The 14,437-nt window shown below is 33.5% G+C and overlaps 1 protein-coding gene across 1 annotated transcript in view; it reads right to left on the reverse strand.

Annotated features, from left to right (window-relative positions):
- LOC108909136 (E3 ubiquitin-protein ligase MIB1) overlaps window positions 1–14,425 on the reverse strand; it is a 55,109-nt gene extending 40,684 nt beyond the window's left edge. Inside the window, exon 1 of the mRNA XM_023454571.1 lies at window positions 13,373–14,425. The gene's annotated coding sequence lies outside the window, so the exon portion shown is untranslated. The remainder of the gene's footprint in view (window positions 1–13,372) is intronic.
- Between the last annotated feature and the right edge of the window lie 12 nt (window positions 14,426–14,437).

A 14,437-nucleotide genomic window follows, 5' to 3' on the forward strand; every position in this document is an offset into this window, starting at 1 on the left:
GGAATACTCGATTTTTAAAATATCCCAGTTCTCTCTCCGTTTTTTAGGTCCGTTTTTTGAGACCACTCCGTCTCTGGGACCCGAAGACCACGCCAAAGCATCCGGGATTTCATTTCTCATTCTGCCTCGCTTAATATTCTCTGTAATTTGGCCGGGCCATAGATCACATCTTTAAACTTTTGTTTACAATACGCCTTTGTCCAGATTGTTCCGTTTGGGCCGACGCTGCCACTGTTTATTAAATCGCCCTTTGTCTTGATTAGACGGATAAAATATAAACAAACGATTGCCGTTTGGGCGGCGAGAAGCCACGTTTGGTTGATCAAGAACATTCAACAAGCCGTCAGTAGAACAGCTCGTCTTTTTTTTCACCTCAGTTCTGAATCTAAAAGATTCCACCTTGTTTTAACTAACTACTTTAGAATTTGTAGTCAGTAAGAAACATGTTTTATTTACATTAAAACAAACAGATGTGCAACCAAAATTTATAGAACGTGCAAGTTTTTGATTGACAACACGCTAAAGGGCTGATGCACGCAATGAGCTTATCTCCTGGTTAATAAACTGCAAACCATTTGGTTGATAGAGCCCAAACATTCGAAAGTATAGTGAAATCCCAATCGGCGATAGAGCGGAAGTCCTACTTACTGGATCTCTTGTTAGGAAACATTCAAAAGATGGGTGATTTTTTGAGAAGTATCGACCTTCCTCGTTACATATGGAACTATTTGGCTTCACTGACGTTGATTGAGTGTAGGGGTCAAATAAATTTAAAGGTGAAATTATGTTATGATGTTTCAGCGTGTAATATCAAATCAAAACCCTAGTAGCACTGCAACAAAATTTTGGAAAGGTTTGCATGTTTCTTTTTCTACATAAATTTTGTGTGATACACTTTCCGATATATCTAATAATATAGGCACTTCAGGCGAATGTTACACTGTTGAGATGAATAAAAATAGAACGGAATTTAAATTTGTTTTTCGTTTCATTTCAGTAAATAAACGATCTTTTCGTGTACATGAATGTATGTTAAAATACATCAGTTGTGCAAGTCACTGCAATATAGATTGAAATTGAAGAAAACAGTGAATTTTACTTATATTAGTTCTCATCGCAATTGATTCTAGGACATCGTGAAAGCTATTAGACAAATTGTTTTTTTTTTTCGTTTTTCAACTTAAGAAAAGCAGTAAACATAAAAGTTCCTTAGAACAACAAGTAATACTGAATTTAACTCTAAATTAGTTCTAACTTACGACAAATGCGCAAAATGCTACAAAAAACGAGCATAAAAGTATTATTGCTCAAAAGAGACATTGCGAGAAGGGCCATCTAGATAAGTTTCCTTAAAAAGCGACAAGTGCCCCTTCGGCCGTTAAAAAGTGGGGCTACGCGTCGCGACGTCTTTATTTTTCTCCATAACGACGCTGAAGTTACTCTGACTGTTTAAAAATGACGAATAAACTGATTGTTTTCCTTTTCCACTGCTGTGGATTATAAGAAGTTATTGAATTGTTATTGTTCATTATTCAACAATGAGATTGAATTTCAAATTAATGTTGGTAGACAGTGACGTTTCAAATATTTTTTTAAAGTACACTGCCTATAAAATTGAATCAAATCAATTAAATATCTCAGAAGAAAAAGTGAGAAATATTTTTTGAATCTACTCGTAGCAATCGCCAAGTCCATTAAAAAAACAGGTTTCGCTTCCCTTCAAAGTAATGTGGAACTTTTTCAATATTTGCAATACAAGTTTGTATATATTTTACTTACAGTAAGAGATAATAATATATTTGGTCAAAAATGAATATTTTTAGCTATAAAGAACTATGACATTTATCAGTTTTCAACTTATGAGTAACATAAATATTTGTTCTATCTATTTCTATCTCGTTTATATGAATATATGATGCATTGCTGCCAAAGCTACTACATACTCTAAACTCAAGAATATCATAGATATATTTTTGGATATCTCTTTTACCTGCTACATTTTATTATTGTGTAAATAAATCAATCATATTTACAAACGTCAATCATTTTTAAATTAAAATGGGCATTATTAAAAATATTGTATTTTCATATTGAGAAAATGATATTTCCGTATCCATGGATCTAGTGGTCGATTTACTTAACCGTGAAATTGGAATCATATTGTATCACCCTTGCTCTGTTATCTTTGTTTAAGTTTGATTTCAGTAACAGATACCAGTTTGTACATTATCGGGGCTTTCAATCGGATGCATTTCTTTAATCTTCAGGAGTACCACAAGGGCCAGTTCTGGATCCACTTTTGTTTGTTATTTTTATTAATGATCTAACTGAATGCATCGACGTCAATTACTTATTCTTTGCGGACGACCTTAAACTGCTTTAGGAAGTTCAATCTCCTACTGAATTAGATTGCGTTTTGACAGATTAAATAGTTGGTGTTCGAATAATAATCTGTCTATGATTATAAAATTAGAAAACCTTTTATAGAGTTTGGTTATTAGCCCAGTTACTGTAGCTGAAGATATTTCCGAATTTTTTATAACTGCATCGATTTTTCTCAAAATTTAGAATTAGGCTCATCTTACCCCCTACTTCAAAACTTATATATGCGCAAGGTGTGCTTTTTGTTCTTATGGGGTGAAAACCACCTCTTAATGGAAAAAAAAAGAAAAAATACAAATTTAAGCATTTTATGTAATCAAATCTTTTTTATTTATGCAGTATGAGTAATTTCATGTGCCATCTAACATGAAACTTAATGCATCCCAAATTTTCAACCCAGAAAAACCTTTAAAAACCACCCCTTTGGATGAAAATAATATAATTTTTTTTTTCAACTTGAAACGTTTTAATCATGCATTTTTATCAAATTAAAATTGATTCTTAACTAAAAAATTTTTTTATCGATTGCAACTTTTCAACCCTTGAAAAATACCCCTTCTTTCGAAAATAAAATGAAAAAATATTACTGAAAGAGTAGAAACGTTTAAAATGTGCATTCGTATTAAATAAACATTTATTCCCTTATTATAATATAGTATAGTACTGGTTTATTCGAATATACACATACTAAATACGTATACATACAAAAAAGATCTAAATGTTCAAAATTCTTGTTTGACCTAAATTTTCCTAAAATTATCACCTATACACGTGTTTATTTTTTTGACGATAACTTACGACGATTGCTTTTTCAGGTTTTTAATCGCACAAAGGCTCATTTTGCAGGGAATTGTAAGGGCTACGTGAACTGTTGAGTTGATCTTTTTTAAGCCCTTCATTTTTAAGTTTGAAGGGTTTAAAGGGCTCGAAAAGGGCGGTTCTCTCATTCATATGATAACTTAAAATGGCGATATCTCGATTAATATTAATTTGAGAGGAATAAAAAAAATTAAGCAAAATCTTCACCAAAAATAAAGCAAATTTTTTTACTCTTGTATTTTTTTTCGTACACCCTCTAATTTTTAAGTTAAAGGGTAAAAATCGATTTTTTTTCAAAAATTTGAAAAATTAACATTTTCAAAAATTATGTTGTTTTTCGAAATCATGCTTTGTAAGTGAGCCACAGACCCAGAACATATTCTTAGAACATAAATGAAGAAATCTGTAAATGGATTGCATTTAATTTTAATTCTTTCGCCAAAGACACTGATTTGTTTATTAATTTTTTCTTAAAAAAATGAGTCTATCATGTTATTTCGATCATATTTCCGTTAATTTTGATTCTAAAGACTTTTAAAACAGCTCATTTTAAAGGTTTTTCAAAGTACTTTAAAAAAGGTTCAAATAGTTCTTTTCCTAATATTTATGGTTTTGGCGTTATTTAACGTTAACTGGTTCCAATTTAGTTTTTAGCCGACATAAAATAATGTCTAAAAATCCATAACTCGGTTTATATTGCAATTAGAGAAAACCAAATAATGCCATTAGATTAGTTTTTTATTACCTTTCGTTTTGTTCATTACTTTTTCGTTAAATCCAATGGTTTCAGAGTTATTTGCAAAAAACTGTCCGAAAACAAGCATCTTTTCAGTAAAAAATCTACATTTTTAATGACGAATTACTGGGAAAGTATTGGATTATCCGAAGAACTTTATATAACATTTGTTACTTAAAATTGACTCCTCTATCGATTCCTGTGGTTAGTTTGGGCGTAAAAATTTCCACCCCCAGGGCAAAAGCACACTTCGGCACTATATAAGTTTTGTTTCTAGAGGCATTCCCCATATTCAGTCAAAATTTCACGTCAATCGGTTCAGTTATAAAAAATTCGGAGGTAAAAACCCTGAGTAACTGGACTATATATGGAAAAGCAAGAAAGGTTATGTGAATATCGCCATCCTTTAAGTTTTTCACTGTATAAAATTTTTTTTTTTGATATCAATTATTATTAATTTGATTATTATTATTATTAATATAACGGACTACTTCCTAAAGTTCCAAACTGACAACGCCATCTATGTTTATGAAAATAAATGACATTTGCATTCATAATTAGAGATGTCTAGGCACTATTTTTATAGAAATTGGATATCTTTTTTGGTTTTCGAGATAACCAGTTGAGAAATTAACATCACCAATCGCATACCAGGTGTATACGGTTCGAGATAAGCCTTACGCAACACTTTCTTCATAAACCTTGCACGTATTTTTCGCTTTTCCAGATAACCGGTTATGATTAAGGACTTTCCAGCAGATAGCGGATCGAACAATATATCCAAGTGCAAGTGCGAACCTCCGACGTGGAAAAAAAACGGCTAGGCCCCCCACCCGGCCTCCCCAGGTATATATTTTGCGAAACCGGCTCGCGTCGGCCCAACGTTGAGAAGCGCTGGGCCGCCTCGTAAGCCTAGGAGGCCGTCGCACATGTGCCGGCACATGGTGGCCATGCTATAATTATCGGCCAGGCCGGGGGAACTTCTCAGCTCGAACCCAGATGTATTTTAGGAAAAGACAAATTTGGAAGAGGGGTTGGTGAGCCGCCGGTGGACCAATGGAGCGAGCGGGGCCATTTTTAGACTTGAGCTACCCGAGAGGCGCGCCAACTCCAAGCCCAGGACGCAGGGTGTGCTCAGTCGAAGACGAAGTGCCAGCCGCGCCAAGCCTCCAGGACCAAGGACCGCTCCGACGGCGCCCTACGCAGGTTCCGTACTTCCTTACTATCCCATAGTGCTTATAGTCGTATGGAATGTAAAGAAGTATGGAGCACTCGCGGGCCCGACCTTCACCAGTGCCCCTGTGACTGTGCCTTGCGTGATAACAGTGCGACGGTGTGTTCGAGTGGTTTCATTACTTTGTATGTAAGACGGGCCTTTTCTTGTCCGCTGTACGTACAGTGAACAGTGAGATCTCGTACATCTGTTTCTGATCCTTGTGAGTTTGGAGACGACGCGACTATTGACTGTGCCAGGGGTTCTCAAACTGTGCGGTGCTATCTGATTCTTAACTCCAGTCATTCCAGTCGCTTAAACCGGTTCATCGTGTCGTTAAGGCATGGAAATGCTTAAGTAGCAAGGCAATTTTATAATTGCCCATATATAACAGAGTATAAGTGCTGTAATATAATTAAATATGTCATAAAAATACAAAAAAGTACAAAAAGTCTAAAACATAACTGAATTAAAAGTTGCTGCAAGAGATCCATTAAGTATGTCATAAGAACCACTAAGTTTATCAAAATTGTTCCAGAAATAACATTTCAATCATTTAGAGCTAATTTTTTGAGTATAGGCTAAGACCTGATTAACAAATCAGATGGATACGCTGTGAATGATTTCATACATCAGTCTGATCATCTGATTAGTCTTAATCTGCACTCAAAGTACTGACATTTAAAGTGACACTTTTGCCTCAAAATTTTTTTAAAAAATCCACTCTTTTTTCCCGTGTTTTATAGTTAATAAGTTAAGGGTAACGAGTTACCTAGGAATTAAAGAACTACAACAGTATTTTATATTGTTTATTGATTCACAATTAATTTTTTTTCTAGCACAAGTATCTACTAGCTCCAACTCCCATTTTTTGTGCTTCTTTATGATTATTATTAACTCAACTAAGTGTTTCAATCATGCTCCAGTGGCGTGTAATAAAAATATGAAATTTAAAAAGAATTAAAAATCTTAAAAGCTGAGAAAAAATGCGTGGCTAAATTTTGTCACTTATTTCTGGGACACTATGTATATGACAAGGAAGTATTATGTTGGTATTGATACCATGATTATAAAATACAACAGATAGATTCTGTATGTGGGACTGATCAGTTAATATTTTGAAGCAAAAACGAACAATGTACCTATATAAATTTTGAAATATTGTCGCTCCTACAAAATTGGCACCTGTGTCATAAACAAACATAACTATAATTATAACGTCCATATGATACTCTGTATTAATAGAATTGCTGCCAAGAAACACCCAAAAGTTTAATATTCCCAAAAAAATTAATGTGTACTACTTCTACCATAGATTTTTAATGGCATTGAATCTCTTTCATCTATTGAGAGTATACTTTTTTAATACTCTTCTAATTATTATATATGTTTCTCTTTAATTTGAACTGTATGTTATCTACAGTCATCGTCAGCAAGGAAAAATATGGAAAACAGGCAAATCTACGTAATATTTTCTCGAATAAAAAGTGTTCGTTAATTCTACAGTCATCGTCAGCAAGGAAAAATATGGAAAATAAGCAACTCTTCGTAATATTCTCTCGAATAAAAAGTGTTCGTTAATTAAGACTGCTGATATTTCCAAGAAATATTCGACTAAAACAGTTTGCTTCGGAATAAAATCAGTATGAATCAGTATCCGTTTACGTATGAATTTGGTGAAGAGTACGGCTATTTATGGACCATCTAAAATTAACCTGAACATCAGGATATTTCTAAACGTTTGCGTAAAGATGGGTTTGCGCACGCGCTCGGTTACGTATCCGATTTTCATGACTATTTAAAACGCGAAGAAAACAAATTATGAAATCATTAAACGGGTCGAACAAATATACAAATCCCGGTTGTTTTTCTATGGGAAATAAATGTACATATGGAGTATCTTTTATTGGTTTAATCTGGTTTAATACAACGTTTGTTTCAATAGGGTCGTTTCACATATATATATTTTTAATTGTTTGTTCTAAAAGCTTCGACGAGATGGTAATTTTTTAGTTTTTTTATGCAAAAAAGGGGTACACACATTACTTGTATATTTCTATATATTAGCAGTATGTGTAAAGGAAAATCTATAATTGATTGTATGATTTTGATAGACATACAATTTTAGCTTAGGAGTCGTCAATAGTCAGCAGTTGCGTTGGAGTTACGTTATAATTAAATCAAGTGTATTACAGCTTTATATTTAAAGTACTTTTGACTGTTTTCGCTGGTGCCATCTATATTACAGGTTAAGACAATTACAAAATTGTATTTAATGAAAATTGGTACTTTATCTAGGATTTTACCTCTATCACAGATACGTTATCCTCTCTTTGTCTTTGTCGAATCAGTACGTCATCACGTAGAATTTTAATGAAACATGAAAAACAAAAGAAGTACCTATTCTTGCTACTTATTGACTTTGTTTTCAGATATCTTATAATCTACATCAAATTTCACCAAAGGAAACGACACTTGACCAAACTGGTTTTCCCAGTCGTGAAATTATTTAGAAAAATGTTAGTCGCTAATATTTTAGCAAGGAATGACACCCAAATGCAGTTTTCTGAACATCTCTAACCAGAATGATCGTTTAACTTTCTTTTCTCTGGACTTTCTTATTAAATAAATCATGTTTTATAAAAATTTTTTCTAGAGAGGATATGATGTGCAAAAATTTTACATTTAGCAATACACTGTTTAATAATATTTTTACTTGGAAAATATAGTTTCCTTAAATTGAAGGAGTAATTTTAGAAGTCCTATAAATATAAACTAAAACTGCTATCTCTACTAATGTTACGTAATACAAACAAATAGTTGAATTTTCTATTAAATAAAAAAAACTTTGCTATGTCTTTATACATGTAATTTAAGTTTGTTCCTAAACATAAAGAATATATTGGTACTAAAAATAAATAAATTGACTGATAATAAATTATAAGTAATCTTTAAGTATTGGTAAAGGTAATTTGTTACCAGATACCAGCTACAGCTTATATTTTTTCCTTTTGTAATAGAATCTATTGATACGCACTATTTTAAATGTGAAAAGTTGTTCATTACCGCAAGTCGTATGGTTATATAAGAAATATTCCTTCACCCATGCAAACTCTTACATTTTGTTGTGTTAAACCATAGCAAATAATAGAACCAATCCTAATTTCATCAACAAAAAATCGTCGTCCGATACTTAAAGAGTCCTCTACTAAATACGCTGGATTTCCAATTGATTTCTTCTTAATAAATGCTATTAATCTAGGATATTTTTAAATACATACGTTCTTTTTCACAGCCAAAGTGGTTTTAAGCAAGGAATAGAAGCATAGCACCAAAGTGAAGATGTTCCAGTTCCAAAAGTCCAGTCTTTTTTTTGGGTGTTGTGTTCCTGTTCATAACTTCCCGTGGACTTTTCTGAATGTAAATCCTCTCTTGTTTCTTTCACTATTTCTGATATTTCCGCTCCAGAATCGCTCGAATCCAATTTTTTTTTTTAAATTAAGCACAATAGACAATAGACAGTAATCAATAAACAAACACCGAAACAACGAAAAAATGTAACAATTAGTAAAAGTTTTACAAGGTAAGATGATTTTTTTATTGTTAATCACAGAGTGATAGTCGTCATCCAATAAAAAAAACAGGCTATATCAAGTACAAAATTTTTCTGTATTTTGGCGCTATAAGGCTGTTCATAATATTACTAGTACTAGTGGTCGTTCATCATATCGTTTAATACTTATTTTAGTTTAATATTTCCGACATATTTTTGTCATATGATGAAAGCATTTGTTTATTTTTTGTTGGTAACGAAAATATATGCATATTACGCGACATTTGTGGAATATGTTGTATTTTATATCATCCAGGAGGAAACTTGCCAGGAAAATTTCGTTACAAGAGCTCCAGGTGTCCCGGCTACCGAATTGCACCCCGTAATCGAATAACGACCCGCCAGGATTTTGATAAAAATTTAATGCAATTAGGAGGAAAAGGTGTTTCATAATTTTAAACAATAGGAGAGTAAACATGCCGTCCTTATCTCGACCCTCGTTATTCATAATTTAATTATACTTCTTCTGGGAATTAATACAACAATAGCGTTCTTGAGTGTACATCTGCAATTTTCCTGCTGAGAGGAAAGGACTAAATGGAACGAGGTAATGAGTTGGTGGTTTTGTTCTTCTACGTTGGAGTAGACGTAAAATAGTAAAAGAATGTATTTCAAAGTAAATAATAATTGTGTTGGTTATTATTCGAGGTGAAATTGCTGCATTAAAATGGGGATACTTTTATGATTATTTACGTTTCACTAATTATAAGATACATTACCACGAACTGTTGTAGAAGAATTTATAAACAGAACATCTATTGACGTGTTTGGTAATCCATTAATAAAGTTTACCAGATCCACCAGAAAGACATACTTTTCTTGATATCAATACATTTGTTGGTCTTGGTTCTTAGAAAGTTAATTATACTTAACAATAATTGTACTATTTACCCAACTACATGCCACACACCATTTTTTTTTCTAAGTAATTATGTCTTTATTGTTATTTATGATAAAAATTATACATATTCCTTTTTTTAGGCAAACATATGTAATTAGGTTTCTTGTAACATGTTTGTCTCTAATACAAAATATAAAAATTAGTGAATATTATTCAGTAACAATCTAAAACTTTTAGAAGAAAAGCTTGAGCCATCCAAATTTGTTTAACCTAACGCTACACAGCTGCTGTATACCACGTGTGCACGCGGCAGACTTGTCCTACGGAAAAAATGTAAACAACTATTATTGTGAAACATTTAGTAAATTTCAAGACAATTGTTTTCCGGTTTTTAAATAAATAAAATAAAATCGTATCGATTTTGTAGTACGAAGATAGTATTGTGCTTAAATTTTAGCTCGAATTTTAGTAATTATGAATCTCTTAAAACAAAAACTTAACTTTTAATCAAATTATGATTTTGAAAATATGTAATTAAAGTACCCAAAGATTCACGTTGTCCAAAGAATCATACGTATTAAAAATAATTTAGGAACTTACCAAAAAGCAAAATTCAAATCATTTTTAAACGTACAAAACAAACTACAAGATATGCTCAAAATGTCCACCACCATTTTCTATGCACGTACGACACCTTCGAATCCAATATTCGCGCACTCGCTGGAAAAACACCTCAAGAAAAGGAAATAGTGGTACGCAAAAAACACTCAGACACGGTTCAATTCCAGATACCAACTGAATTGCGTATTGCTTTTGACAACTTAGTACCTCGTGTTATCTGCCGCGCCGTTGTCACATTGCTCGATATGAACTTTATCGAATTTTAAATTTATTGCAACGCTAATTATTTTTTAGAATTAAGCATAAAGAAGTTTAAAAAAGTGACAAACATTGTATTTTATGGTATTCTATGTACCCAGTTATGTCAGTATTCCTTAATTAATCGAACTTTTGTATATCGAGTTGGAAATTTTGATAATTTTTTTTTTCGGAGATGGTCGAGTTTAGGAGCCATGTCATATAAGGTTTTTTTGCTTATTTTAATGTATTCTATCGTCTGTTAAAATTAAGGCAGTCAAACTAACACCCTGTATTTGGAGGCGAGTGGTTCAGTTAAAGATGTTCATTTACCAAATAATAGTTACCTTGGGACACTTTGTTTTATTATAAAGTAACCCATTATTTCAATTTTGTATACATATACAGGGTGTCCATGATATGGCTGGCAATCTCTTGGATACGGATAGTACTTGCAAAAATAAAGTCACGAGTCTATTTTTACTCTATTCGGGCTCACCCTATAGAGTTGAAAGTTAAAAGTCTTTTTCTTTTTCACTAAATTTGAATAGTTTTTGGGTGAACGTTATGTTATTTGATGCTATTAGTACTAATTTATTCAATTTGCTGATGACTTATACTAAGTATAGGCTTACTTTTTGAATTTTTATCGTCGTTTTTAATATTCCCACACTTTTCAAGCGAAGAGATAATAAATACATGAAAACAATTGATTAGTTGTTGTTTATGTTGCTGCATACAAAACAAATTGTTAGTTCCAGGATTTTGTTACTATTAACCCTCAAAGGTCACACTAGTGCGAATTCGCACCACCGTTTTTTTATTAGTTGGCATTTCTCAGGTAGCAGTTGCCGAAGCTTCCCCCACCACGATAATTCCTTTTATAGCCCAAACAGTCGAGCCGTACCACAACTGGCCTCAATCTGTTATTGTCGGTCAAACTACAGAGTTTGGAAAGTCCAATCGGTGTGACTTTAGTGTGAGCAAAACTGTGGCTGAATTTATATCACATAATCTAGAAATAAAGTGAATTGAAATGCAAATTTCCGAATTTTTTCACCTCATTTGACGTATTGAATAGACTAGAACATTGTTTATTTAGTTACTGTTAATAATTTTTCAAACTTTTTTACCATTAATAGTTTAATTGTAATATTTATGGATAATATTGTGTAAATTAATATTTTCATACAAAAGAGTGCAAAATAAACACGAATTTACAGAAAATGAGCCAAAAATCACAATTCCTCTATATCCGAGGTACCGGGAAAAATCGATAACATCATTTTATGGAACACCCTGTACAAGTGATCCAAAATGTCATAAAAATTAAGACCTTCCTTTTAATAGTTGGATTTGTTTTGATAAACGAGCTTGTGAACGTGCTATCATTTTTATTTTCAATCTGTAGCAGTTTCTGAGGTACACCGACTTAAACCATTTACAATATGACTCACCCTGTACACAGAATGTTCAGGGCTTCCTGTACGGTCGGAACGAACAACTACAGCGGTAAAAAAACCCTCCAGTCGATTTCGAAATCATAAATTCGTATAAGGCGTAACATCTGGGAAGCATATTTGTCGCTTCTCCGTGTACCTCCTACAGTTCAACATCCAGCTTCCAAGCACCACATTCGGGGTATTTCACCATATTTGCCGGGCTGCCGACAAGGTCATACTGTTTTTATTGCTCCAATCAAGTACGCAGAGCGGATAGGAGTAGACGTTACGGCCTGTCTTGGCCGAAATGATAAAATAAACCGTTGGGCGAATGAAATATTATCTATAGAAACGTGTACTTTGTGAAATATCGATAAAAAAGTCTGAAATAATGAAAGAGACATCACTAACGTCTTCCTTACTCGATATTCATTCGTACAGGGTGGATCGAACAAACCTAATAATTAAGGAAACTGTTTTTTTTTTATTTATTCAACAAAATGTTTATAGAATGACATCTACCGGGCCCCATTAATTTTTGAGACCTGTATCAATTAATATATTTTCTATAGAGAAATATCTTAATATAATTATTATGTGAAGAAGGTTATAATAATACTGTGTTCAATTGAAGTGAAACAAACTGTATAGTTGTTACGATTTCAATTGGAACCGCATAAAAACATTTAACTCATAAATTCCACGGAATCCTTAGACGTCCAGAAAAATTTAACCCTGTCTCGTCTAGATATACTATATTCCGAGCTATACAGGGTGGTCCGAATTTTATGCAGGAAACTTCGAGGGTAGATAGATCTCTTTAAAATAATATGTGTTCGCCTTGTCACACCAGAAACGGGGCGTTGTTCGTGGGTTCAGTGAGGGGTGACAAGTTCGTTCATAAACAGACAAAAAAAAATAAATGCGTTATAAGTTTCACCAAATAAATTTATTATGGGTCCCCGACTAGCAGTGAATTCGAGGGGAGTGCGGAACACACCCTAGTGTGCGATTTTGTCGAATTCTATTACTAGATCAGATTAGATCACCCTACAGAGTTCTTCTCTGGTCTATGGTTCAATGCTAAGGTAGGTTAACTACACAACTATGTACAGGTTATGGTTACTATCTATGGTCAAGTTATGCAAGTAAATAGTAATACAAAAAAAATATATATATATGATGGTATACTGGTGGGTAGTCTGCACAAATAGAGATGACACCCGCGCCTTGAGGTACCTAGGTATACCTGGGTTTACAGGTATTTATTACAATATCAATTATGCAAAATGCAAAGCAGTTCAATTCATGCAAACTAATTCTACAGATGAAATACAAAATGCAGTAATATACCAGTATAATAAATGTACGTTACCCTACAGCAAAAGCGCAGATCGAGTGAATTTAGTAATACTTTCAGGTTACATAAAAGAAACAAAGAGTTAAAAGTATGTGGCAGTGCCCCTACAACTACGTTGCCTGGCAGTCAACTCGGACGAGTGACTGTACGAAATTCCTTCGATGCCTAGTCCCCAGTCCTGAGGTGGTACCAGGAAGCAGGGAATGTCTGGATGTTGTACTCCACCGTGTATACAAGGAAACGGAGAAGGTCCCTAACCATATGTGTATATGGGCTTTGGCTCGTACAAGGATGGTGCCAAGTACAGGTGTTATGTACTTCCCGAGGTTCTGTACGTTGTAGAGAAGTGCACAACGTAACAGTTTAGTAACGTGAAACTTTCTGACGTAAAAGTATTTGGCCTAAAAGGAGGAGGAACGGATAAGTTAACGTATAAGAGCGCAGCACTTGCAATCTTGCAGAAATAGTTTAGATTTAAAGTAAATGATGAGATGTATGTGATATTAGAGAAATTTGAGCTTACCAAGTGATGGTGTGTGGCCAACGAAGTGATCTTTCCGGGAGGAGGTTGACGATAACTATTGCACTAGCACTTTGCAGAATCCAGAAGCTACTGTATGCAATACTTAATTGACTTTATTACAAAAGTTATAGTGCAGAAATCGTGAGTGTAAATCAGCAAAATAGCTTTTAAACGGCTTCAAACTGCCAAATCAAAATGGTGCCTCTTCACACAGAATTACTACCCAAAAAACTCATAAATTCTTCAAAACCCGCGAATTTTTGGGCCAATGGAGGGGAGATGACTGTTTAGGGATTTTCTAAATCTAAATGGTTTTAAATTAGCTATCTCTCTCTGGTGTATATAAGGTTAGATAGGTATAACCACAGACAAAATATTTGGATAAAGATGACAGAAATAAATTGGGGTTATGTTTATACCTGGAAAATGTATCAACAAGAGAAGTTTGTTGTACCGATTATTAAATTGCAAGTGACTCATATGCTGTTACTCTTATACTGGGACATTCTAAGATGCACTCCATCTCTGCGGAGCTTAAACGGATAAGGTTATGGACGGACATTATGGACAATGTTCGGAGGCTACAAAGGTAAGTTTTTGGAAGGTTATTTAATACTTAATTAATATTAATATTGTTTGCAGGCTGGGGG

Source organism: Anoplophora glabripennis, unplaced genomic scaffold (assembly GCF_000390285.2).
Source record: "Anoplophora glabripennis isolate ALB-LARVAE unplaced genomic scaffold, Agla_2.0 scaffold346, whole genome shotgun sequence".
NCBI classification, from domain to species: Eukaryota; Metazoa; Arthropoda; class Insecta; order Coleoptera; family Cerambycidae; genus Anoplophora; species Anoplophora glabripennis.